The sequence below is a fragment of the Vanacampus margaritifer genome, chromosome 19, assembly GCF_051991255.1.
Source record: "Vanacampus margaritifer isolate UIUO_Vmar chromosome 19, RoL_Vmar_1.0, whole genome shotgun sequence".
Classification (NCBI taxonomy): Eukaryota; Metazoa; Chordata; class Actinopteri; order Syngnathiformes; family Syngnathidae; genus Vanacampus; species Vanacampus margaritifer.
In genome coordinates this window covers 5,953,261-5,966,320 of record NC_135450.1, presented here as the reverse complement: position 1 = coordinate 5,966,320, position 13,060 = coordinate 5,953,261, and the positions used below count along the sequence as shown (strand labels likewise).

Genomic DNA, 13,060 nt, shown 5'->3' with positions numbered 1-13,060 from the left:
TGGGAAAACAAAGAAACGATAGTATTTTCAGGGTGGCCTGGTCACTCCCCAACCACCCCCACACTTCCCCATCTTCTTCTCAGTGACGCACACAAGAACTCGGACTGTATCTTTCAAACTCACTTTGTTATGTGGACAGAACGACACAAGTGACAAACACATTCTTTAATTTATGCACTGACTGATTGGAGACGAAAGTTAAACAGTCTGATAAATATTCAGAACAGCTCTTGCATATCCGGTATCACAGACATAAAGGAGGGTTTTGTCTGTCAAGAGAGGGAACTGAGATCAACAACGCACACATACACACACACTTGGATTTGCGGCAGTTGAAAGAGAGATCAGTGCTGTTTGGTTTTAAAACATGACATTGAAGACGAGTGACAAGTGCATAGCCTATAGTTAGACCAAAAAATAGATACCAAAAAATCCCACCTATAATACGCACCCGTGTATAATACGCCGCCCAAAAATCACCCTTAATAAGCTGTTTTTTCTCTGTACCCGTGTATAATACTGGTTTGCTGGCATCCTTCATTATACAGGCCAACATGTTTTTTTTTCGAGTGCCAAGGACATATTAATGATTTAGTAAAGTAATTCTGAGATGCTGAGTCTGTCCATCCATTTCTTTGAATTGGCTCTCAAGTTAGAGAGATTGAATTTTTTAGCAGTTAATAGATTGATAATTGATTTTACAGCTGTCAAAATTAATTGATTAATCGATAAGTAATTAATTATCAAATTAATCGACAAGTATTTTAATAACTGAGTAATCGTTTGGAGCGTTTTTATTTATTTATATATAATTGTCCAAATCCTCTGATTTCAGCATATCACCAGGAATTGTTCACTGATTTCTGTAGTCCTTCATCAAAGAAGACTGATTATCTTCTGTGTCTAATCAAAATAAGACATTTGTAAACATCTATTTTTGGAAAACAATGACCGAACTGGTAACACAGTACAACATGACCCACCCACCCCCCCTTTAAAAAAAAAATCACTATACAAATATGAAGTAAACACCGATCACCGGTTAATAAACAGTAATTAGGGGGGAAATGCTTTTGTAATAAACTTAAATGCAAAATTTCAATGAATCCAATTAGTCGATTAATCGAGTAAATAATCAATAGATTAATCGATTCTAAAAATATTCAATAGGGACAGCACTAATTGATTTGGCCTGTTGTTTATTCTCTAATATACTGTAAGTGGAACAAGTTTGTTGTTTTCTGCTAGTATAGCCTAATTTTCACAGTCGTTTTTTTCTTCTTCCCCCTTTTAGATAAATGTCTCCTAGATTTTGATCGATGCAACAAAGTGACGTCACTAATAATTTTGCAGGCGTAAACAACACATTTGAGTGAGCCCGGTTCGTTAAAAAGTGATCAGTAAGAATGGCGACTGTGCCAGGCTGTCTGCATCAATGTGGGCAGTTATTTTTGCAGAGGTGGGCGCGTCAATGAATTTTGAGCACCCGTCATTCTGCAATCAACAGCCGTCATCATCATCAGTCCGTCAATATTTCAAGATGAACTGTCAATCCGTCATTTATCGGTTGCTCAGCAAAATTAGCGTCCGTCAATGTTTCCATCATTTGAAGTGAGCACCCTTCAATGTTCCGTCAATCCGAAAAAATGAGACGCCCATCATTACGCCAAATCATCTATTTTTCAAAAATTTCCGTCAATAATCAACAAAACAGGCGTCCGTCATTGACGGCTTGACGGACCTTCTGTTAATATTGATGGAATGCCCACCTCTGTCTTTTTGTCTATTAAACAACTGCCTTAGTAATCAGATGGTTTTCGCCATCCTGCTTGCTGCAGTCTGGTTTAGCAACTAGCTAACGCTGGAGCCGGTGCTGAATGCTGGCGACTGTCGCTGTATAATACACTTTCAGCATAATTAAGTAGGTTTTTAGCATCCTTAATTAGCAATTAAACTTGATTTTAGGATGATGTCTAATTGACGTCGGTGGCAAAAGTTTGCAAGGCAACGCAACCAATGTGACAAAAAAAAAAAATTGACAAGTCAGCGGTCACACCGTGACACGCTGCTGGGAACAATTTCAAAATAAAAGCAGCCAATGACCTAATGTCATGTCATGTATTACTGTATTTGGCAAGATTTTATTCTGAAGTTGGACTCACCACTGGCTGTGTGGTCCGTCATGGATAGCATGAATAATTGTTGAGGCTTTTAGCTTGAATAGTTTTGCTCAGTCAATGCACATGAACAATTTTTTAAACGAGGTACTTGCAAAAAATTTTAACATTATATATTAAATATCAAGTTTGAAGGTAAGTGCCTTTTTCTATAACATCTAGGTATCGGTAAACGTCTATAAAATTTTAATTTCTAATTAACCCGTGGGCAGTATTTTATTTTGAAATGGCTTGGTCAGAACCAACAAAAAGCCAAAAAATGGTCACAATAACGCCTCGGTAAAAAAAAAAAATATTATGAATAAGTGTATGATGGGACAATTTGGGATAATTTTATATGAAAAAAATGCATTTTTTTTCACAGTACTGCCTTTATACCCAGAACAGATTATGAGTAAACACACTCATGCGTGTAGTATACAGTTGGAATGTTTTGCCAGTGGCCTAAGGACATTCTTATTATTATTATGCTTAGCCCATACTCCACCTTCATCACACTCCAAACATAAGGGTATGGATAATGGAATTGCAGGTGAAGAGCAGCTCACACACACTTATATAAGACATCCACCTCTCACTCCGTTGACATACACAAATTGTCAAATGGAATGAGATTACAAAATAATTGAGTCTTTCCACCTGCAATGAATGATCAACACAAGCTATTTTTCACAACTGAGAGGTTTCAAGTCAAGCACAAGGCCACCGCATTACCGAGGATCACAGATCCATTATTCTAAGTTTTATGAGCTATCAAACATTCTCTCTCGTCGTGCATGATTGAAAGATTCTGGTTGTCATCCGTTCACTTTCAGACCTTACTGAAGCTCCACCCTGAGTCGTTGATGAATAACACACAATTAAGGGAAATATGGGGTGAATGTTAAGCACATGAGAGTTGCATTATGTCGTATTTGAGGATCTGCGAGACAATTGGCCGCCTGAAATGATCGTTCCATTTATTTATTTATTTATTTTACATGACTGTTAGGTGAAGTTGAAACGATTATATGTTTAAATTCCCCGAATTGCATGACTGTTTTGTGTGACGGATGTAAGAACAATCTTTAGACATGCATCTGTGATCTACTTTTCTAAAAGGAAAGAGCTGCTACATTTAATCAAATAAGCAGTAAGCAACCGTGGAAGTCGATAAAATGTGCTACCACAGCAGCACGCACAGCAGCACAAGGCAACTGCAACCGTATATTATTGCTGCAACCATAAAAAAAAAAAGAAGTACAAAACATACTAACTATTCTTAGTATAGCCTACGTAGGACTTTTTTTTGGTTGACCCCCCCCCCCCCCCCCAATTTTTTTTTTTTATTAAACAATCAGTGGTCTATTCCTCTTTTATTAAATTTCCAGGCTAGTGAGCACATATTCCCACCTCCAGATGAACGCTCCGATACGCGGCCAGGACAATCGGATTAGAAGTGGATTTGCTGGGAGAAACGCAATTAAAAGTTGAAAACGGTGAAGGTATTTAAGAGGCGATAAGAAGGCGGATCAGGCATACTTCAAAGGTTGCCCGGCGAGCGCTGTTCATTCGGATGGAACATTTCTAAGAGCGCTTGAAAAGGCGTGAGGTGCATAGAGAGTGAAATCTCCATTTGGACCCGTGCGCTTTCGGAGTAGTAATCTTCAATTGGGTAAAACAAATAAATAAAAACAACTAAATACATTATTTTTTGTTTTGTTTTTGCATAGATCCGAATGTAACCTTATTGTGCATTTATAAAGTTACATTAATCGTCATTTATGATCAATTATTTTCCTTGCAATGATGATGATGACAACGGTACCTTTTGCCGAGTGGTTATCCGTCCCCCAAGCTCGTTCAACTTTTCTCCCTTCTCACAGTATCCTTCACGCAGTCCTGCTGGATGCTCACGCGTAAAGGTCCGGCTGCTAGGTTCCGATCGAGCGCCGTCGCAGCATATTTCACGCCTTTCTTTCTTTTCTATTTTACCAGCCGCTTTAACTCAACACCAAGTGAGGGCGGCCGAATGCAGGGCGACGATCGCAGGTCCGAATGTTCCCGGTCCGCTCAAGCACAACTGCAAGGACCCACTCGTGGAAGTGTCCGCCGCCCGCTTTGTCGCGGGCCATGACGGGGCTGGCTGCGTCCGCCCGGTGCGCTCTTTCAGTGGGGATCAACTTCCACTTCAGTGTCTCTCGCGCAAGACTTCCCCGGAGTTGTTTTCTTAGATGGATCCAGTTGATAGTGCGACGTGTGCGCTCCTTGAGCCTCTCTCTCCTCTCTTTCTCCCTCCGCCCTCTCTCTCTCTCTCTCTCTCTCCCTCTCTCCAGTCCGTCCCTCCCCTCCTCAGAATAAAGAATGCATATCCCCCAGCAGCCCCGTAATAGCTGTGAGCCACCTCCCCGCTGCCCTCACACTGCAGAAAATAGTTTGTCTCTCATGCCAATTTGCCCCATACTATACCTTAACCATCACGTGAGCAACCATTTGCATTTAAATTTATGTTCATGACACAAAACTCCACGACAGGAGTTTTCTTTGCATCTCTTCCCTCCATATAAGGTTTCCCTAACTTTTTCAGTTTAACACCCATTTTTCAGGAAGGCACTTGAGGCCCTGCCTGATTGATGACCAAGAAAATATAACTATATAGGCTATTTCAAATCCTTGCTCTCCCATGCTATGTGTCTTTTTAATTCCCCCCTTAGGAGAGAAACACTAATATTATTTCCCCTCGTCTCTATCCTATCAATATTTCACATATTGATCACCAGAACTTCAGACGGTGATGCCACTACAACTTGTTAAACATGATGATTGGAAATCTCAATCCTGAATTTATGAACGCAGGGAGCGCTAATTGTGTGCAGGTTCGAGGGCCTTGGGAAGGATTTGTTTTTCATGGTGTTTTGGTAAATGGGGTGTCAGGTGATTAAAATTCTTAACCGTAATTAATCGCATGACTTCAACAATTAACTCACGATCAATTGACATTTTTTTATATCTGTTCTAAATGTACAAAAATGTACAATAAAATATTTACTTTTCTAAATTTTCATACTCTTAACAAAAGTGGGGAAAAAATGTTAAACTAATAGAAATGTGGCTGCATCTTTTAGTCATTGATACAATACATTCATAATAATTCATAACACTGAGTTAAAATTAAAAAAAAGATTGCATGTGAATATGGGACTGGAGCCCAAACATAATGACATTTCGCACCTATTAGGTGAACCTGAGAATGACACCCTCGTTAGGATGATAATATTAGACTGAAAGAACATGTGGGAGCTTTTGCAAGGCACGTTGAATAGTTGTTTTTTGTTGTTGCTGAATTTATTTATAACCTAACTATATTCTTGAAAAAAATTAATTTGTTTTTACTGCACAGTAAAAAAAAAAAAAAAACGAGTGATATTGATTTGTGTTGTAGTCATGTCTCTGCCACTAGATGGCATAATTGTGTTGGTAACAGCTCAGTGCATTTCTCTTTTCATATTAAGAGCTATCAAATCTTTAACATGAAGTAACTTGTGAAATTTTGCCATTTTTTTAAATTATAAAATACAACTTGACTCTAGTCTCCACAAATATATGCATTATTATCAAATTTATTGCTGCAAAATTTTGACGTTGGACGTGTCTGCTGCGTTGCGACTGGAATTCCCCCAGTACAGGCTTTCCAAGTAAGCGGCGGCAGGTCAAATTAATCACGTGTAAAAAAGAAAAAAGAAAAAAGGGTGGCAATAAAGGAACTCAAAATTAACACACTCATTTTGACACCCCTCATTTCAATATTAATTAGGACTACCATCATTTTACAACAACTACAGATCCCAGAGCCGTCATTTTGACATCATCGCCTAAATTGGTTATTACTCGCTGTTTTCATGTACATCGATATAATAACACCTAATAACCCAAATTTGTGGCTGCATAATAAACCAGTTATTTAAATGGCAACCTATAAAATTCAGATGTGAAATCTGTTGCAACACATTTGAATAAAAATAATTAACGTCAACTTTGCAGAAACTTCACGGTTCTTTAAAAGATAATATAATTCTAAAGTTATTTAAAGTTGCTATTATTGGACCATAAATTTCTTATTTGAAAAGGTCAACCACAGTAGGTTACACAGAATTAGCCGTACTTTTGCAAAGTATAGTCAAAACCTCTCACGTCACAATTTGGTAAATTGAATTAATTTTTCAAAAATCTGCACAATTTGTCAATCCACACGTGTTTTTACAAATTGACACCTTAAAATAATTGCCTGAGTCATTTTTTTTTGAGATTTTTCAGGAAACACAACAAATCGAACGATTTGCATGAGATGATTTTAAAAAAAGAAGAAAAAAATGAATTTTGGGGAAAAAAATGACTTAGGCAATTGTTTTAAGAGGGTGACAAAAAGTTTGACCATTCTAAAGTGTTGAAAATTAACTCTTTGACGTTAAGGGTTGAACAAATCTACCAATTTGGTAGTCTGATTTTGGAGGTACAAGAATTCCACCCAACGCCAGTGATATATTTAAATTTGATATGCTTACCTAGATTTTTACATTGCACGACAAGGCTCATCCTTTTTTATATGATTTGCACAATTTCTCATGTAGCCATTTAGTATGAAAATGTTGAACTACAGTAACTCTTTCAACTGTATACTTTCCTCAGTATTTCTATCACCTGACTACATCAAAACGTTGTAAAAACATTTTTCAAGTAGAATACAAATTAAGCAACATGTAATCTTTCAGCCAAAAGTGGTAAAGTCAACTTGCGGGCATGTGTGGCTTGTGTGTGTGCGCGCCATTCAGTCATTCATCATCTTTGATGTGAGAGAAATGAAGTTGTGCGCAGTATGAAAGCAAGTTCAGAGTAAGTTCAAAACTTCTTTTACGTTATTCTATCACATCTGTGACGTCGACGATGGTAAACTTTTTCGTGCCCATGTTATTATAGCTGGTAAAGATTCCCTGTTAGTGACGTTAATGGTGAACTCTTTAGTGTTTGTGATGTGAAAGATGAACTCTTTGCAGTTAGTGGTGTTCAACATCTATATATGCCATGTGGATTTTTGGACTGCTTGGTTCTAACTGGAGTAATGTTTTTAATGTGTTTAAGTGTTGAACAGTCAGTACTAAAAGCCACTCAGTTATCCTGAGCAACTACTGTACAACTGCTGGTTGTGGTCACATGATACTTGCAGGTCAGCAGGTGCAGACTACTGATCTTTGTTGTTAGCTAGGAAAGACTACTGACACAACATTGTGGGGCGCTATATTCGTAGATGGTGCAGCTGCACTGGAGCATAAAAACTAGCGCATCTTGATTTTCGTGCTAGTGCAAGCGTTTTGGGGATTTTGGTTCATCTCTTTGCGCCATGCTGGCCCACCTGACAAAAGAACCATGTCTAAGTGTTGGTACAGGTATCCCAATGTGATTTTGGTTAATTTGATCGGGGCAATAATTATCTTTTTTATTTTAATAAATCCTCCCCTGGCTCCGGGGCGGGGTCACACACACACAAACACAAACCATTGGGGTGGAAGGTGGTCTCTAAATGCCCATTTCTCAGATATTTGATCTCCCTGACCACATTACATCATCTGGAAGTCTGATTGCAGCACCTTATAAACAAACATGGATTTTGTCGTATCAGTTACTTTTGCCGCCATGTCAAGGGATGCGGCTCTCAATTTTAAAGGCCATGTTCACACCCACAACATTTAAAAAAATCTTAAGCTAAGCTACATGCATCTGTGAAAATACCAAAACTTTGTCTAGCCCTCATTCACACAGACTTTGACAGCCCTGGGCAGGAAAATCCCTATGACTTTCCCTGTCCTGATGTTTTAGATCAGGGGTCTGCAACCTGCGGCAACATGTGGCTCTTTAGTCCCTCTCATGTGACTCCATGTGAATCTCTTAAAAAATAATAATAATAATTGTAGAAATTAATATATTTGTTACATAATTATTTATATATTTTTTTGCCAAAATGTTCTTGAAATGAATTCATGATTAAATAAAAATGAATGATTAAATATTTTGAAAAAATATAAGAGTCCAAATTTTTAAGTTGAACAAATACCGCAAAATCTACAAAAAGTGACCATAAATGTACTAAAAGAAAGGTTTTTTTCATTGTATCATTTCAGTATTGATATCAACTTTTTGCATATGTGGTATCGAACTGAATTTTGATATTGTGACAATTTTGGTCAGTGTCGGTGTTTGCCTATCGTGTTTAATTTCAGTTGTCATGCACAGCAGTAGGCCGTAGTCTAAATCTAATTCCTTCATAAAAAGGAGCATCTTCTCACTGCATGAATTATTGATAGCATAAATTCAGAGGAAACAGTCTATTTTTATTTTTGTCTTGATGGATGTGTTTGCAGTGGGTCTCTATGATTTTTATGGTGTGTCATTCATTCACGCAAAAGCCATTACCCAATGAGTGTCGCTAACACGGCTATGTTAATTTATATGTTCCTGACAATGGTTGTATTTAAATTTACAACAATTAGCAGACTGTTAGCACCAGTATTACACCTTATTTCCATAATGGTGTTGACATTTGAGTTGTTTTTAAGTGTGAGAACCATATGTAAGAAACAGTCAATAACCTCGATGTAATTTCAGTGGAAATTCCCTTTCTTTCCTGCGCCCGGAGAGCTTTGGTGTGGCATATTTACTCTGCACGCTTCTGCACCTTGATAAAACTGCAGATACGCAAGACCCCTCCGCACTGATGTCCGTCTGCGCCGCTCCCAACAGTGTTAACGGAGGGCCGAGAAAAAGGGGGGGAAAGTCATCTTAGATCCGCAGATTTGTTTATCCCTCGGTGAAATTCATTACCTTCCCGAGGGACATCATTAGCTTATCACATTCCTCTCTGCATTCATTTACATCTGGACATTGCGGAGCACTTCAAAAGGTGCCAGCCAAATTAGTGTTACAAGGAAAAGTAGAAACCCTGCAAGAATTACGCATATCTTTTACTGAGCAAACTGTGGGAAATTATGGCAGGATTGCACACTGCTGAAGATACGGTATATATAACTAAGGCATTTATAGGGAATGGATGGAAGTTTAGACTGCCAATCAATGTGTTCATTAACTTCTAAGGCGATGTAATTATGTTTACCCCCATCGATGATCAATATTCATGCATCTAATGTCACAGCAAAAGGCAGCAATGTATGGAAGATGCCCAGACTCAGTTTATTGCAACAGCAAAACCCAAACCTGGTATTTTTGTTGCATTTTTGTAATCAAGGCTATATTTTCTACAAAAATATACTACAACCCTTTAATTATATGTGCAAAGTACATACAGTGTGCAGGCATTTGTCCTTTCAATTGAACAAATACAACTTTTGCTTTCAATATAGCGCAAGATCATTAGTGGGCCTCCATATTGGCAACGTGACAGGATGATCAATACCACTTTTTTTTTCCAGAATAATCACTGATATGAAGTATCAATACCACTAGTACTTTGATACATACATTTTCCCAGAAAAAAACAATGACATATAATTTAAAAAAAGGACCTATATGTTGCAATGTAGAATTTGTCCTTAAAATGACATGAAATTAATGGCCATTTTCTATTCTTCTAATTCCTAGTTCCTGATCATTACACGGCCACAAACCATCGCCAGTATCGATTCCTTGAAATAAGGTAGCGGTACCCATCCATCCCTACAAAATAATTAATAGCAATAACTAGAGCTGCAAGCGGCTATAAAAGGGCCTTGGCCAAACTGTACTAACACGTTGGGCTACTGTAAAAAAAATAAAATAATAAAAAAAATAATTGTATATATATATATCATATTTTAATCTAGGCCGTTAGACCCTCAAAAACAGCATCATTTATCTGTGCAAACAGTGCATCTCCGCGGCAACAGGGTGTGACAAAATCAAAAGCTTTCAATAACTTTTCATCAAACATTTTTAGTTCCTGATCATATAACAGCCACAAGCCAACGTGAATGCTGATACCTTGAAATAAGGCCGGTTATTGGCCTGATACCGATACCTCATATTTGGTACTTGCCCATCCCTACAATGTAGCATCAAAAGCTTTATCTGTTTCTCACACAAATTTTTGTAGGATTTTAGACCAAATATAACCCACAATACAAACTGTTATTTTCTCTGAAATTGTATGCATAAACCTTGGCTTAAGTTTACATATGCTAACTGATTGACTTTTTTCCTTCAAGTCACTCGGATGATTTGTCTGGCATAGTTTTTACGCGAGATGCTCTTCCTGATCCTCCCATTTATCCGGGCTTGTGGCCGAGTGGCTGGTTATTGGGGCACTGGCCAGAAATCATAACTGCACCATCTGCAGGTAAGGCAACCACATGCGTCTCTACACTACCAGTGCACACTGGACACTGACGTTCATGTTCCAAATATTAAAAATTTGCTGTAACTGTAATTTCTCATTGAACTGTCTTGTGACAAATTATGTATACAAAAACTGTATTAAACCATTTTTTGGTCTTTGTCTGAAAGCTGAATCCGGGTCATTGCTTGGAATGATATTGAAGGCAGCCTGTGAGTTAAAATGCTAGATAAAGTCCTGACTGAATTCTGCCCTATGCCGAAGCCAGCCTGTAAAAACACTTGACAACAAGCAAGCCCCTGTAGTTCAGTAGCAGGAGGGGCGATGGATGGGAAACACACAGGGGGAGGTGTTGGTGTGCTAGTTTAGGGGGGAAAGGCAATGGAGCTGAAATGGCTTAAAAGAGGACAGGGAGAGCGGATTGTGGATTACTGGCATTTTTGACATGAGGCGCTGAAGTCATCCTTGTCTTCCTAAGATTTAATACTTAAGATGACTGCTTAGCAACACATACAGTAATTGTCAGGCAACGCGGATACGTTGGCCATTTGGTGGAGTTTTACATCGCCGCAAACAAAATAAACAGCCTCAGTTTGAGTCTCCCTGACTGTATGTTCAGATTTTGAACCAATTTCTCAATAGCAATTTATTTTAAAGGCAGCTCTTTCATCACATTTGTACCAACCTCAAGGGGCAATATATTTCGCAATAGTAATTTTCAGCACTTATTTATCTTGATTTATCTTCCAGGAAAAAAATAAACTTACATAAATTGGTAACATAGTTTGAGAGGTGGTTGGCATGATGGGTGGGTCAGATGTCTGGAATTGCTGTTTGATTCTTGTTCCTAGCCAAGAGCCAAGATGGCTTTTGACAGATTTCACAGTGGGGGTTCTGTTTACTACTGCAAGGTTTCTTTTCAGGTTCTTTTCCAGCATCATTTAAGAAGAGTGAATCAAACAACTCCCAGGGGTGGACCTATGTGGTGGCTAGGGGTGGCCATGACCACCCCTGGTCACTCTTTGGTCAACTTCATATTTAGGGGAAGATTTTGATACCTGTGACTTTTCTGCTATTTTCACATGCAGGTGAGAGCAGAGCAAAATAGATCAACCAGGGCCATGTTGAAAAAAAAGCTAATTTACCCACAGTTCTAAATAGATTTGTGAATATGATGAAACTTAGCTATCTTCTTTTTCTAATTGCTGCAAAAACGGAAACAGATAGAAATATTTTTTCTCTAATCCTTCTTTTGGTAGGTTCCATGTTTTTATAGCAATAGAACACAATATTCTGTGGGCCTTGCAAAATCAGTCAAAATCCAGTAAAACAGATGGGAGTGAAGGGGGTTGCTTTGGTGAAAATGGCTGGGAGTGAATGAGTTATATTTAAATACTACATTTACAACGGATCTCTGCAAATGTGTTGGCCAAGGTTCTGAATATGTGTGAATTTCATTTCATGAAACCTTGACTGTAGGTGGTATGCTAAACAATAACTTCACAAAGGGGGTGTTACAAGCATGCAAATGAGCATTGCTGTGTATTTGTGGCCAACTCTCAGAGAGACGTGTGATCCTGGCCACCCTACTGAAAAAAATTCTAGCTACGCCCCTGAGAACCACAATAACTAATTACATTCGATATTATTCCCTGAAACATCCAATGTTATTTTTTTGCAGCTCACTGTAACCAAATAATATAGTTCTAGAAAGCATATTTTATGTTCGAAGCAGTTTTTTTTTGTCCATTTTAAATGTGCACAAAACATTTTTAATCACTGCAATCAGTGAGAAAAACATCACTGAGCCTGTGGTGCAGTTGCGTTCATCATTTTAAGCAAGAGAAGGTTGTAATTTTCCTTGCAAAAAAAAAAAAAAGGAAGCTCAAAATCTGGACACTTAAGATGCAAATATGGAAACGCTCATAATAAAAGTCTGTTTTGACTACTTGGATGAAAAAGTACTCCATTTCCATTGCTAAAAAAAGATTTATGGGCCTTTTCTGGGTCTGAGTGAAGACACTGTCAGAACAACTGGTGTAAAACAAAACAGGAATTTTCAAACATTGGGCAACACCTGGAAACAAAAAGTCCCTTAAGAGCTGTATTGTGAAGACTAACATACAATTTAAGAGCGGAAAGACCAATTTTTCATTTCATCTCTTTTTCATTCTGTGTCAGATGATACTTAATGGCTCAACATTTTTAAAATGTCCAATCCAAGCACTAATGTGGAATGCCACTTTCCCCTATATTTAGCAGCTAATCCAGAAGAAAAAAAAGTTGCCGCACAAGACTGAAAAATGGAAGAGTGTTTGGCAGTTGGTGAAAGCACAGATGATACACAATGTTATTGAAGAGCAAGGGAAGCACCCGATAGGTTGTAACTCACAATAGACAATATAGAAGAAGAGGAGGTAAATAGACAGATGCCAGGAAGGAGCAGGTCTCTGGGTCACGAGAAAGATGGGCCTGATCCCACCTCCTATCCCTGTAGCTTTTCTTTTGTTTGAAGTCACATCTGGGC

At 38.2% G+C, this 13,060-nt stretch overlaps 1 protein-coding gene across 2 annotated transcripts in view; it reads right to left on the bottom strand.

Moving 5' to 3' along the window:
• flrt2 (fibronectin leucine rich transmembrane protein 2) overlaps nt 1–13,060 on the bottom strand; it is a 61,054-nt gene that overhangs the window by 7,245 nt on the left and 40,749 nt on the right. The window contains exon 1 of one of the 2 annotated variants that reach the window (XM_077553130.1): nt 3,985–4,394. The exons of the other annotated variant lie outside the window; for it this stretch is intronic. The gene's annotated coding sequence lies outside the window, so the exon portion shown is untranslated. Of the gene's footprint in view, nt 1–3,984; nt 4,395–13,060 lie in introns of those variants that run through there. 2 annotated transcript variants of the gene reach the window in all.